The sequence below is a fragment of the Phytophthora infestans genome, genomic scaffold (assembly GCF_000142945.1).
Source record: "Phytophthora infestans T30-4 supercont1.8 genomic scaffold, whole genome shotgun sequence".
Lineage (NCBI taxonomy): Eukaryota > Oomycota > Peronosporomycetes > Peronosporales > Peronosporaceae > Phytophthora > Phytophthora infestans.
Genome location: NW_003303751.1, coordinates 1656783 through 1671468, shown reverse-complemented (window position 1 = coordinate 1671468; position 14686 = coordinate 1656783).

Below are 14686 nucleotides of genomic sequence, written 5' to 3'. Positions count from 1 at the left end.
CGACAGCCAGCTAGAGACTCTCTACCATCGCACCCTTCTGTTCTAAATCTTGGCTAGATATATCTCACTTGTGTGTGCATACAACACACCGTGTTTAGATGTTCACGGATGTCTGATCGCGAATGGGGTGTGCATTCACCTCTATAAATTGATACATAATAATTGTGCGTAACTTGTGCTGTAGGGAGAGTTAGAGCCCATCAATTCAAGGAACAAGCGCAGCATAGGTGGGCAAAAGCGTATTGCGTGCGTTAGTGGCATGCGCTTCATGTGATGTGGTTGTCGGGGTATGCGCGACATGTGTTTGTGATGAGACTAGGTTAGCGGCCTAGTGGTCTAGTGGTATGATTCTCGCTTTGGGTGCGAGAGCTCCCGGTTTCGATCACCGGCTGGGCCCGTCTTTTGTTTGGAATCCCACCCAACGCCAGGTCGGCCGTGTCCTATCAGGGCAAGGCGGCGTTCGGCGCGTATCACCGGTCTACTCGGTCGCGGCTGGCACTGGGGGAATTTTGCTCAGCAACACGACTCGACGTGACATGGCGTGGTGCTGGTGCTGTACTTGTCGTCCTCGCTTTTTCGCTACACTGCGACTTTGCCACCCTCTTCTCTTCCACCGACAGCCAGCTAGTGACTCCCTACCATCGCACCTTTCTGTTCAAAAATCTTGGCTAGATATATCTCATTTGTGTTTGCATACTACACACCGTTTTTAGATGTTCACGGATGTCTGATCGTGAATGGTGTGTGCATTCACCTCTATAAATTGATACATAATAAGTGTGCGTAACTTGTGCTGTAGGGAGAGTTAGAGCCCATCAATTCAAGGAACAAGCGCAGCATAGGTGGGCAAAAGCGTATTGCGTGCGTTAGTGGCATGCGCTTCATGTGATGTGGTTGTCGGGGTATGCGCGACATGTGTTTGTGAAGAGACTAGGTTAGCGGCCTAGTGGTCTAGTGGTATGATTCTCGCTTTGGGTGCGAGAGCTCCCGGTTTGGATCACCGGCTGGGCCCGTCTTTTGCTCGGAATACCACCCAACGCCAGGTCGGCCGTGTCCTATCAGGGCAAGGCGGCGTTCGGCGCGTATCATCCGGTCTACTCGGTCGCGGCTGGCACTGGGGGAATTATTGCTGCAGCAACAACGACTCGACGTGACATGGCGTGGTGCTGGTGGCTGTACTTGTCGTCCTCGCTTTTTCGCTACACTGCGACTTTGCCACCCTCTTCTCTTCCACCGACATCCAGCTAGTGACTCCCCTACCATCGCACCTTTCTGTTCAAAATTCTTGGGCTAGATATATCTCATTTGTGTTTGCATTCTACACACCGTTTTTTAGATGTTCACGGATGTCTGATCGTGAATGATGTGTGCATTCACCTCTATAAATTGATACATAATAAGTGTGCGTAACTTGTGCTGTAGGGAGAGTTAGAGCCCATCAATTCAAGGAACAAGCGCAGCATAGGTGGGCAAAAGCGTATTGCGTGCGTTAGTGGCATGCGCTTCATGTGATGTGGTTGTCGGGGTATGCGCGACATGTGTTTGTGATGAGACTAGGTTAGCGGCCTAGTGGTCTAGTGGTATGATTCTCGCTTTGGGTGCGAGAGGTCCCGGTTTCGATCACCGGCTGGGCCCGTCTTTTGCTCGGAATCCCACCCAACGCCAGGTCGGCCGTGTCCTATCGGTGCAAGGCGGCGTTCGGCGCGTATCACCGGTCTACTCGGTCGCGGCTGGCACTGGGGGAATTTTGCTCAGCAACACGACTCGACGTGACATGGCGTGGTGCTGGTGCTGTACTTGTCGTCCTCGCTTTTTCGCTACACTGCGACTTTGCCACCCTCCTCTCTTCCACCGACAGCCAGCTAGTGACTCCCTACCATCGCACCTTTCTGTTCAAAATTCTTGGCTAGATATATCTCATTTGTGTTTGCATACTACACACCGTTTTTAGATGTTCACGGATGTCTGATCGTGAATGGTGTGTGCATTCACCTCTATAAATTGATACATAATAAGTGTGCGTAACTTGTGCTGTAGGGAGAGTTAGAGCCCATCAATTCAAGGAACAAGCGCAGCATAGGTGGGCAAAAGCGTATTGCGTGCGTTAGTGGCATGCGCTTCATGTGATGTGGTTGTCGGGGTATGCGCGACATGTGTTTGTGATGAGACTAGGTTAGCGGCCTAGTGGTCTAGTGGTATGATTCTCGCTTTGGGTGCGAGAGGTCCCGGTTTCGATCACCGGCTGGGCCCGTCTTTCGCTCGGAATCCCACCCAACGCCAGGTCGGCCGTGTCCTATCGGTGCAAGGCGGCGTTCGGCGCGTATCACCGGTCTACTCGGTCGCGGCTGGCACTGGGGGAATTTTGCTCAGCAACACGACTCGACGTGACATGGCGTGGTGCTGGTGCTGTACTTATCGTCCTCGCTTTTTCGCTACACTGCGACTTTGCCACCCTCTTCTCTTCCACCGACAGCCAGCTAGTGACTCCCTACCATCGCACCTTTCTGTTCAAAATTCTTGGCTAGATATATCTCATTTGTGTTTGCATACTACACACCGTTTCTAGATGTTCACGGATGTCTGATCGTGAATGATGTGTGCATTCACCTCTATAAATTGATACATAATAAGTGTGCGTAACTTGTGCTGTAGGGAGAGTTAGAGCCCATCAATTCAAGGAACAAGCGCAGCATAGGTGGGCAAAAGCGTATTGCGTGCGTTAGTGGCATGCGCTTCATGTGATGTGGTTGTCGGGGTATGCGCGACATGTGTTTGTGAAGAGACTAGGTTAGCGGCCTAGTGGTCTAGTGGTATGATTCTCGCTTTGGGTGCGAGAGCTCCCGGTTTCGATCACCGGCTGGGCCCGTCTTTTGCTCGGAATCCCACCCAAGGCCAGGTCGGCCGTGTCCTATCGGGGCAAGGCGGCGTTCGGCGCGTATCACCGGTCTACTCGGTCGCGGCTGGCACTGGGGGAATTTTGCTCAGCAACACGACTCGACGTGACATGGCGTGGTGCTGGTGCTGTACTTGTCGTCCTCGCTTTTTCGCTACACTGCGACTTTGCCACCCTCTTCACTTCCACCGACATCCAGCTAGTGACTCCCTACCATCGCACCTTTCTGTTCAAAATTCTTGGCTAGATATATCTCATTTGTGTTTGCATACTACACACCGTTTTTAGATGTTCACGGATGTCTGATCGTGAATGGTGTGTGCATTCACCTCTATAAATTGATACATAATAAGTGTGCGTAACTTGTGCTGTAGGGAGAGTTAGAGCCCATCAATTCAAGGAACAAGCGCAGCATAGGTGGGCAAAAGCGTATTGCGTGCGTTAGTGGCATGCGCTTCATGTGATGTGGTTGTCGGGGTATGCGCGACATGTGTTTGTGATGAGACTAGGTTAGCGGCCTAGTGGTCTAGTGGTATGATTCTCGCTTTGGGTGCGAGAGGTCCCGGTTTCGATCACCGGCTGGGCCCGTCTTTCGCTCGGAATCCCACCCAACGCCAGGTCGGCCGTGTCCTATCGGTGCAAGGCGGCGTTCGGCGCGTATCACCGGTCTACTCGGTCGCGGCTGGCACTGGGGGAATTTTGCTCAGCAACACGACTCGATGTGACATGGCGTGGTGCTGGTGCTGTACTTGTCGTCCTCGCTTTTTCGCTACACTGCGACTTTGCCACCCTCTTCTCTTCCACCGACAGCCAGCTAGTGACTCCCTACCATCGCACCTTTCTGTTCAAAAATCTTGGCTAGATATATCTCATTTGTGTTTGCATACTACACACCGTTTTTAGATGTTCACGGATGTCTGATCGTGAATGGTGTGTGCATTCACCTCTATAAATTGATACATAATAAGTGTGCGTAACTTGTGCTGTAGGGAGAGTTAGAGCCCATCAATTCAAGGAACAAGCGCAGCATAGGTGGGCAAAAGCGTACTGCGTGCGTTAGTGGCATGCGCTTCATGTGATGTGGTTGTCGGGGTATGCGCGACATGTGTTTGTGATGAGACTAGGTTAGCGGCCTAGTGGTCTAGTGGTATGATTCTCGCTTTGGGTGCGAGAGGTCCCGGTTTCAATCACCGGCTGGGCCCGTCTTTTGCTCGGAATCCCACCCAACGCCAGGTCGGCCGTGTCCTATCGGGGCAGGCGGCGCTCGGCGCATATCACCGGTCTACTCGGTCGCGGCTGGTACTGGGGGAATTTTGCTCAGCACCACGACTCGACGTGACATGGCGTGGTGCCTGTGCTGTGCTTGTCGTCCTCGCTTTTTCGCTACACTGCGACTTTGCCACCCTCTTCTCTTCCACCGACATCCAGCTAGTGACTCCCTACCATCGCACCTTTCTGTTCAAAATTCTTGGCTAGATATATCTCATTTGTGTTTGCATACTACACACCGTTTTTAGATGTTCACGGATGTCTGATCGTGAATGGTGTGTGCATTCACCTCTATAAATTGATACATAATAAGTGTGCGTAACTTGTGCTGTAGGGAGAGTTAGAGCCCATCAATTCAAGGAACAAGCGCAGCATAGGTGGGCAAAAGCGTATTGCGTGCGTTAGTGGCATGCGCTTCATGTGATGTGGTTGTCGGGGTATGCGCGACATGTGTTTGTGAAGAGACTAGGTTAGCGGCCTAGTGGTCTAGTGGTATGATTCTCGCTTTGGGTGCGAGAGGTCCCGGTTTGGATCACCGGCTGGGCCCGTCTTTTGCTCGGAATCCCACCCAACGCCAGGTCGGCCGTGTCCTATCGGGGCAAGGCGGCGTTCGGCGCGTATCACCGGTCTACTCGGTCGCGGCTGGCACTGGGGGAATTTTGCTCAGCAACACGACTCGACGTGACATGGCGTGGTGCTGGTGCTGTACTTGTCGTCCTCGCTTTTTCGCTACACTGCGACTTTGCCACCCTCTTTTCTTCCACCGACAGCCAGCTAGTGACTCCCTACCATCGCACCTTTCTGTTCAAAATTCTTGGCTAGATATATCTCATTTGTGTTTGCATACTACACACCGTTTTTAGATGTTCACGGATGTCTGATCGTGAATGATGTGTGCATTCACCTCTATAAATTGATACATAATAAGTGTGCGTAACTTGTGCTGTAGGGAGAGTTAGAGCCCATCAATTCAAGGAACAAGCGCAGCATAGGTGGGCAAAAGCGTATTGCGTGCGTTAGTGGCATGCGCTTCATGTGATGTGGTTGTCGGGGTATGCGCGACATGTGTTTGTGAAGAGACTAGGTTAGCGGCCTAGTGGTCTAGTGGTATGATTCTCGCTTTGGGTGCGAGAGGTCCCGGTTTGGATCACCGGCTGGGCCCGTCTTTTGCTCGGAATCCCACCCAACGCCAGGTCGGCCGTGTCCTATCGGGGCAAGGCGGCGTTCGGCGCGTAAAACCGGTCTACTCGGTCGCGGCTGGCACTGGGGGAATTTTGCTCAGCAACACGACTCGACGTGACATGGCGTGGTGCTGGTGCTGTACTTGTCGTCCTCGCTTTTTCGCTACACTGCGACTTTGCCACCCTCTTCTCTTCCACCGACAGCCAGCTAGTGACTCCCTACCATCGCACCTTTCTGTTCAAAATTCTTGGCTAGATATATCTCATTTGTGTTTGCATACTACACACCGTTTTTAGATGTTCACGGATGTCTGATCGTGAATGGTGTGTGCATTCACCTCTATAAATTGATACATAATAATTGTGCGTAACTTGTGCTGTAGGGAGAGTTAGAGCCCATCAATTCAAGGAACAAGCGCAGCATAGGTGGGCAAAAGCGTATTGCGTGCGTTAGTGGCATGCGCTTCATGTGATGTGGTTGTCGGGGTATGCGCGACATGTGTTTGTGATGAGACTAGGTTAGCGGCCTAGTGGTCTAGTGGTATGATTCTCGCTTTGGGTGCGAGAGGTCCCGGTTTCGATCACCGGCTGGGCCCGTCTTTTGCTCGGAATCCCACCCAACGCCAGGTCGGCCGTGTCCTATCGGGGCAAGGCGGCGTTCGGCGCGTATCACCGGTCTACTCGGTCGCGGCTGACACTGGGGGAATTTTGCTCAGCAACACGACTCGACGTGACATGGCGTGGTGCTGGTGCTGTACTTGTCGTCCTCGCTTTTTCGCTACACTGCGACTTTGCCACCCTCTCCTCTTCCACCGACAGCCAGCTAGTGACTCCCTACCATCGCACCTTTCTGTTCAAAATTCTTGGCTAGATATATCTCATTTGTGTTTGCATACTACACACCGTTTTTAGATGTTCACGGATGTCTGATCGTGAATGGTGTGTGCATTCACCTCTATAAATTGATACATAATAAGTGTGCGTAACTTGTGCTGTAGGGAGAGTTAGAGCCCATCAATTCAAGGAACAAGCGCAGCATAGGTGGGCAAAAGCGTATTGCGTGCGTTAGTGGCATGCGCTTCATGTGATGTGGCTGTCGGGGTATGCGCGACATGTGTTTGTGATGAGACTAGGTTAGCGGCCTAGTGGTCTAGTGGTATGATTCTCGCTTTGGGTGCGAGAGGTCCCGGTTTCGATCACCGGCTGGGCCCGTCTTTTGCTCGGAATCCCACCCAACGCCAGGTCGGCCGTGTCCTATCGGGGCAAGGCGGCGTTCGGCGCGTATCACCGGTCTACTCGGTCGCGGCTGGCACTGGGGGAATTTTGCTCAGCAACACGACTCGACGTGACATGGCGTGGTGCTGGTGCTGTACTTGTCGTCCTCGCTTTTTCGCTACACTGCGACTTTGCCACCCTCTTCACTTCCACCGACATCCAGCTAGTGACTCCCTACCATCGCACCTTTCTGTTCAAAATTCTTGGCTAGATATATCTCATTTGTGTTTGCATACTACACACCGTTTTTAGATGTTCACGGATGTCTGATCGTGAATGGTGTGTGCATTCACCTCTATAAATTGATACATAATAATTGTGCGTAACTTGTGCTGTAGGGAGAGTTAGAGCCCATCAATTCAAGGAACAAGCGCAGCATAGGTGGGCAAAAGCGTATTGCGTGCGTTAGTGGCATGCGCTTCATGTGATGTGGTTGTCGGGGTATGCGCGACATGTGTTTGTGATGAGACTAGGTTAGCGGCCTAGTGGTCTAGTGGTATGATTCTCGCTTTGGGTGCGAGAGCTCCCGGTTTCGATCACCGGCTGGACCCGTCTTTTGCTCGGAATCCCACCCAACGCCAGGTCGGCCGTGTCCTATCGGGGCAAGGCGGCGTTCGGCGCGTATCACCGGTCTACTCGGTCGCGGCTGGCACTGGGGGAATTTTGCTCAGCAACACGACTCGACGTGACATGGCGTGGTGCTGGTGCTGTACTTGTCGTCCTCGCTTTTTCGCTACACTGCGACTTTGCCACCCTCTCCTCTTCCACCTACAGCCAGCTAGTGACTCCCTACCATCGCACCTTTCTGTTCAAAATTCTTGGCTAGATATATCTCATTTGTGTTTGCATACTACACACCGTTTTTAGATGTTCACGGATGTCTGATCGTGAATGGTGTGTGCATTCACCTCTATAAATTGATACATAATAATTGTGCGTAACTTGTGCTGTAGGGAGAGTTAGAGCCCATCAATTCAAGGAACAAGCGCAGCATAGGTGGGCAAAAGCGTATTGCGTGCGTTAGTGGCATGCGCTTCATGTGATGTGGTTGTCGGGGTATGCGCGACATGTGTTTGTGAAGAGACTAGGTTAGCGGCCTAGTGGTCTAGTGGTATGATTCTCGCTTTGGGTGCGAGAGGTCCCGGTTTGGATCACCGGCTGGGCCCGTCTTTTGCTCGGAATCCCACCCAAACGCCAGGTCAACCGTGTCCTATCGGGGCAAGGCGGCGTTCGGCGCGTATCGTCCGTCAGCTCGGTCGCGACTGATTCTGAGGGAATTTTGCTCAGCAACGCGTCGTGACATGACGTGGTGCTTGTGCCGTGCTTGTCGTCCTTGGCTGAGACGGGCTTTAGGGATAGGTGGCCGCATGCGGCGAAGTACAAGAATAAACGGCCATGCTGCGCCTTCGCCACAGGCGAGCAAATCGCCGCACGTCGACGTTTAAGGCTCGCGTGACAAAACACCAATCAGACTACGTGATAATTCCGGCAATAAAAATGTTGAATCTGCTCGGATCTACCGGAAAAATCGAATGATAGAGCTCTTATGTGGCATTGTCAATGAACCTGTCATGAATTATGCACAGGTTTTCTTAATGTATCGTAATCTTTGAAGTATCGCGCTAGACCCTCACAAAACGAAAAAAAATATTAGTTTTTTTTGTGCTCTATCTTTACGACTTTTCCGGTGGTTTGCTGCACATCATACTCAAATACAGTGAGCGCATTCACCGAGGGATTATTGAGCACAGATTAACTGCAAAGCTAATACACTACTACAGGTAGTGTGCAGGTTGATCAGTATGTCAAACACACATCAATACTAGTAGTTTGATGGTGAAAAACCAATATAATAGCATATTTCAGCTGATGCTGTTGCTCCAATCAGAGCGCACAAGGGAATAGGCTGGAGCATCGTACAAACATGTGCGATGTGGTGCGATGCGTCCGGTTGAGAATAGGCCTAAGCAGTGCGTCTTGTCTGGCTTCACTATCTCGTCATTAACGAGCTTGTCTGTCGTAGAAACAAGGCGCTGACCGGGTTGAGGTGGCTATTACCGAACTCCCTTAGTTATGACATTCAGAAAAGTTTTCGCACATAGACCAGAAAATGCGTGTACTGTCTTTCCAAAGTGTTCTTCAAAAAAAAATATTGCTACATAATAGATTAATATCTGCAACGGCCCTCATGCACTAGGGTACTTTGTGCGCCGCTGTGAAGGATGACACGAGGTTCTTTCTCACTTTATGGCCTCGGCCTCCTGGAAGTCGTGGTCGCCCTTTTGGGCGGCGGCGTTGCGTAGGAGCTATCCGATGGCAGAATGCAAAGACAGAAAAGACGGTTCGTACGACTGAATGCAATAACTAAGGATGCACGGAGGTCTTTCCCGTTCGGCCCCTGATTGGTTGAAATCCTCCTGGATGTCATAACAAATAGTACGTGATAACTAAGGGAATTCGGTACTGGAGAAATACATTGCGACAGCAAAATAACGAAACGCATTCGAAATTTTAAGTGCACCATTATATAGTCGATCACCGCGAAATTGTAGAAACGTAACTACAACTTTGCGTTCAGCCACTCGCATGCAGAGGTAAATCGGCCCATGAGAGCTGTAGACAGGGGCGGATCTTCATACAAGAAGAGGTGGCACGCCCCCCCATATTTTTCAGAGTTTTTTTAATAGGTCCAATCACATACTTATCCTGCGCCTCGTCAGTGCTTAACCTATAAGTAGCTGCTTGGACAGTGATCTAGACTACAGGCTAGTGACAATGGCTAAAGGACTGGTAGCAACGCCAATAACAACATTCTTCGCGAGGAAACCCGCTCTCCTAACAAGCCACCAGGTCCTCCTCTAACTACTGTCGCCGACCGAGCCAAAACCGATGGCTCGGTCTGGTGCACAAGTAATGGCGCTGCTGAAATTACCGAGGATTGCAGTGTTGCCGACTTCATTAAAGCGGATCCAGCGGATCGTCCTCCCAATCTGTTTCATATTCGGCAGTTGCGTGAGAGTCCCAGGCTTTTAAGAAGGGTTATTCGAGCTTACGCTGAACAAGGGCCATACCAATCTCGATATAGACGCATATAAATCGCGTGTCTTTGGAAATCGGTCTCGCGCGTTCCAGTCGAAATGCTTTCAGCTTTACCCTTGGTTAACGTATTCCCCAAGATTGGTGCGGCTTATTGTTTTTGCTGCTAGAGAGATCAAGATGGTAGAGGATGAAATGTCAGTTTTTGCGCAGCCAAGTGTGGGTTACAGAAACTGGAAAAAGTAATGACGAGCAGTGAATTTACGAAGCATATTAGAGATGCGTGTTCGAGGCATAAAATAGTAGAAGCCGCTCTTGACAATCTCATTTCTACGGATCATGATATCAATTTGGCGCTCCTACAACAAAGTCACAACGAACGACTTCAGAACAGAGCAAGACTGAGGACGATCTTGGATATCTGCCTGTTTTTAGCTCGACAGGGGTTACCATTCCGCGGTGGTGACGAAAAGGTAAACAAATAATGCATTTGCCATACTGAGTTATAGTTTAATAAAGTCCTAACAAATTTTCTTTGTCTGACTTTACTTTACGATAGGACAGTTCTTCAAATCGTGGCAATTTCCTGGAGCTGATACGCTTTACAGCTGAGCGCGTACCGGACTTTTCGCTACAGATGGCTAATGCAGGCTACAATGCTAAGTACACTTCGCCTTCTGTTCAACGCCAGCTACTCCACTGTGCCGCTACAGCCATTCGACAGCACATTGTGCTGAAAGAGCTAGAAGATATATACTTTTCGCTGTTAGTTGACGAAGCCAGTTGTGATACAAAGTCTGAGCAAATGGCAGTTGTTATTAGGTTTGTGAGCAAAACGACTGGAATTGTTTTGAAGCGATTCATGGGAACCGTGCGTGTGGTCGAGACGGGTGCAATTATACTTTATAATTCACAGATAGCCAAGCTGAGGATGTAGGGCTTAAGTTTATCGCGGTGGGATACGGTGGGGCCTGCTAACATGGCCGGAGATTATAACGGTCTACAACAGAGAGTCCGAAATGAGTGTCCTCATGCACGTTTTACTGGAAATACCTTAGAATGAGGGATGGACGGCCCCAATGGATTAATTCCGCGGCACTGCGTGCGCGTAACCTCGGTCGACATTCGTACGACACTAATATCGGTTGCAGAAAGGGAGAATTACTTGAAGTCGCATAAGGCACTCTCAAAGAGAGAATAACGTGTAGTCACTTAACACCATTCAGGTTGTCGTCGCATATTTGTTCTTTCCGGTTCAGTTGGGAACGCGTTGTTACCTAGACCACACTGCGTGCTGGGGGTGGCTTCCAGAGATTCTGGAGCGGCGAACTAGTTCGTTGCCGGAAGTGGATTGTCATCGGGGGAGGGTGCCGAGATCTCCGTCTTTGGTGGAGTGGGCGCCTACCTTTTCCTAGTGTGCGTCAAGCTCAAGGTGATGGCGAAATGCGCAGCCTCGATGGAGGCGGAGACAACGACCGATGAAGCGCCAACCCAAGAACACGTGCTACAGCAAAAACGATGCCGTAAGGCGCAATACATGCGTGAATACAGGACCAAACACAAGCAAGCCGCCGATGCCAGTAGGTTTGATCGACCAAACGATTTCAAGACAAAGTCCTAGGGCCCTTTTTACATTAATCGACAGAAAATGTTTATTTCAAAACAATAGCTTAAACTTTGATTTTTTTTAAGTTTATGTTCATGTTTGTTGTATTCATGAAAACTATTTTGGATTTTTTAAAAATTTCGAAAATAATCGACTTGTGCTTGAAAAAGATCTTCAACAGCTATACATGTATGTCACAATATTTTCAAATGTAAAACTGTGACGGCAAAATAACCGTGCCAAAACCTAAACCATGCTGTGAAAAAAACTCCCTTTAATAGGTAAAGATATTGTTGATTGGTTATGGGGAGGTTTTGCTGTTGATAATCCAACATTAAATCGTTTTTTTAGTTTACATTTTACTCTTCCTTTTATAATAGTAGGTGCTGTATTAGTTCACTTTAACACCCCTTAATCTTCTTCTGCTTCAGCCAGCACATATTTTCTCTCAAATAAACTTCTTCGACCAATGCACTTCCGAAAATACTTGCGCACGATATTTTGCGAAAGAGCTCGCATGGGCTCACACGTATCAGCCCAACGCACTGTTGCCCCGCATCCGTCCTTAGTGTAGTCATGAGCGACAATTTCCTTCACAGAATACGCCGGTTGCTCGCTTGGAGACTCTGTAGCCACGGATAGACCTGCCGCCACTAGCGTCTTGCGTGTTACCTCACGATTGTTTTTCGCACGAAGCGCGTATAACATCTTGGACAACACTGCTTTTATTTTGTTGTCGCTTCGAGCACCACAACTCACGACATGAGCCTTCACTACCTTGGCCGTAGATTCCGGTAGCCACAAGCCCTTGAGATTACTATCGTCCGAAATCATAGCGATGGCTATCGCCATAAACTCCTTCTTTGTCATTTTTGCGGTCTTTTTACTAGGCATCGCGAAATTGCAGAATGCTTGGTTTCCTACCATAATCTACTGATTCACTTTCTTTCAATTACCACGAGATCAGTTCACCTCCTTCAACCACTGACTTTCTATCGCTCGTTCCACAAAAACGTCTAGGTGAAGATACTTAGAAAAATAACTTCTATTTCCTGATTTTTTTCTCTCGGAAAACTCCAGTCTACCATACAAGCTGACGTGGTCAGGCGAGAAATCAAGCTCAGAAAACGTGGAGCTGCTGGTATGGAATGTAACGGGGGCACTCGCTTACACAGCTGGTGCAGCGTCACCCAAGGGGCCAAATGAGCGACTGCATAAGGTCCGAGCCATTGCGGGCAGATGCTACTCGAACGAATACGAAGGTACTTTGTGTTTAAGATACAGAGTAATAAGTCAGAGCTTTAGCTTCGAATAGAATACCCTCCCCCCACCAAAAATTTAGTTACAGGTTTATCTAGATTTTTATTTGACCCTTTATCTGGAATTTATGCAGAAACCTTCGAACGGACAACTAAAAAAAGTATTCCCAGTGTAAGTCGCAGACGATCTAGTATTCACTGTTTCGCCCATCGCCTGAATTTAGTATTGGCTGCGATGGCAAAAAATGACGTTATCAGTTGCTGAGTGTCTGGATACTGCTAGCAGCGTGCACACAATTTGCAGTGCCTCCTGTAAGCGTAAAACACATTGGCAAAAGGTAGCCGAAAACGAGAAAGAACAGCGAATAAGGGATGGATATCTACACCTTTGCCAATTCAAAGTGGCCGAAGTGCAGTTCAAAGTGGTTACTGTCAAAAAGTAAAAAAAAGAAAAAAATGTAAAAAAATCACAATAAAAGTCTATTGTTATTTTTAATCCAGAGCAAAGTGGTGTTTGTCCGGCTCAAAACGGATTACTTTCCGTACTCCATTGGCTCGCTTCTCTTCGCAGCGGCGACTGCATGCGCACAGTGACGCGCCATTCTGTTGACCAGCCTGACTGTCATATACGGCATGCAATGGTCAGCAGCCTTCTCCAGTAGCTGCATTCGACTCTCGCTCATCTGGCCGCGAGGAGCGCTGAGCATCTCGTCGTGGCTCAGAGCAAGGAAGCTTTTTATTTTAGCTTTTAGCACGCTAAAGCAACCTACAATAAATAACAGTAAAATACATGACAGTACCATTTTAGCATGAATACAAACAATAACAAGACGGAAACGTACCTTCAATTGGGTTGCACATTGGAGAATACGGGCCCAAGCGTAGTAGCACCAAATCGCTCCGCTCCCTCGCCAAGTCTTCAGTCTGGTTGTGTGCTGGGGCATTGTCCAGCATAATGACAATCGGTTTTCCTAGGAATTCCATTTGATAGACTTCATTCGCTTTGACAGTTTCGTAGATAGCATCCACAAAATCAGCGTTGGCCTGCATCTTGATGCTTTCACGCTGCGTCTTGTAGTGCACGAGGCCAATTTCGGTAGATACCGCGCACTGAACTTGTAAATTCTTTCCTTTTGAAGCTGGAAGCTTCAGAACCGCGCGCTCTCCTTCACGTGCCCTACCCTGGAGACGCTTGCAGTACAAATTAAAGTTGGTTTCGTCATAGTAGACGATGAAAGAACCCGCTCGCTCATGCCTCAGTAGTTTCTCAGCAAACACACGCCTTTTTTTCAATGTTCTCTTCATTGGTGCATGTTGCGGGCGCAATCCGCACCTACATTTGTCAATTACATGCATTAGAAGTTATTATATATACCAAAATAAAATAGCAGCAGCGTGTATTACCTGTTTCATCGTGTACATTTTTTCCACAGAGCTTTTGACTAATTAGAGAGGTGCTTAGTCACACCAAAGTCAAATAGAAGCATGTCTTGTAGCTGCACCAGCGTGAAGAGACAGTTCTCCTCCACATAGCCTACGAGCGCCGCCTCCATGGCTGGAGTGCACTTTACGTTTCCCTCTCGCGCTCCTCCTCTTGCCTTCACCTCCGGGGATCCTCTAGCCACAATACGACGGGCAGTAGTGGCAGGGATCCCGTTGTGAAAGGCAACCAGCAGTCAATCGTGGCCCTGTTTGTAGGCATCAAGGACGCGCGATCGCGCCACCACCGTATGCTTCGGCTCGGTTGGCATCTTGCCTGCTGATTTAGTTGTAACGTTGGTTTTGTAGTGTGCTCTGGGTGAGGCTTTCACAGCCACCACTTTGCTCTGGACTCCTGCCACTTCGATCTAAAGACCATTTTTTTTTAAATAGTTATGAAATATTTTTTTTACTTCAGCTGCTTCACACCACTTTGAACTGCACTACGGCCACTTTGAATTGGCAAATGTGTAGAAACCGGAAAGGGTCTCAACTAGCCGATGACGACAGAAGCCCTCAGCAATACTCGGTGGAACTGTCGAGTACGAGCACTACATCGTATTAAGTGGCTTTGGTTTCCGATTTGTAATGTTCTCGGTGATATTGCTGATAACGGCGTTAAACCGGATAAAAAAGCTGAAGCTGTTGGCATTTTAGACATAATGTGGAGTTTTTTCTTCATTTTCCA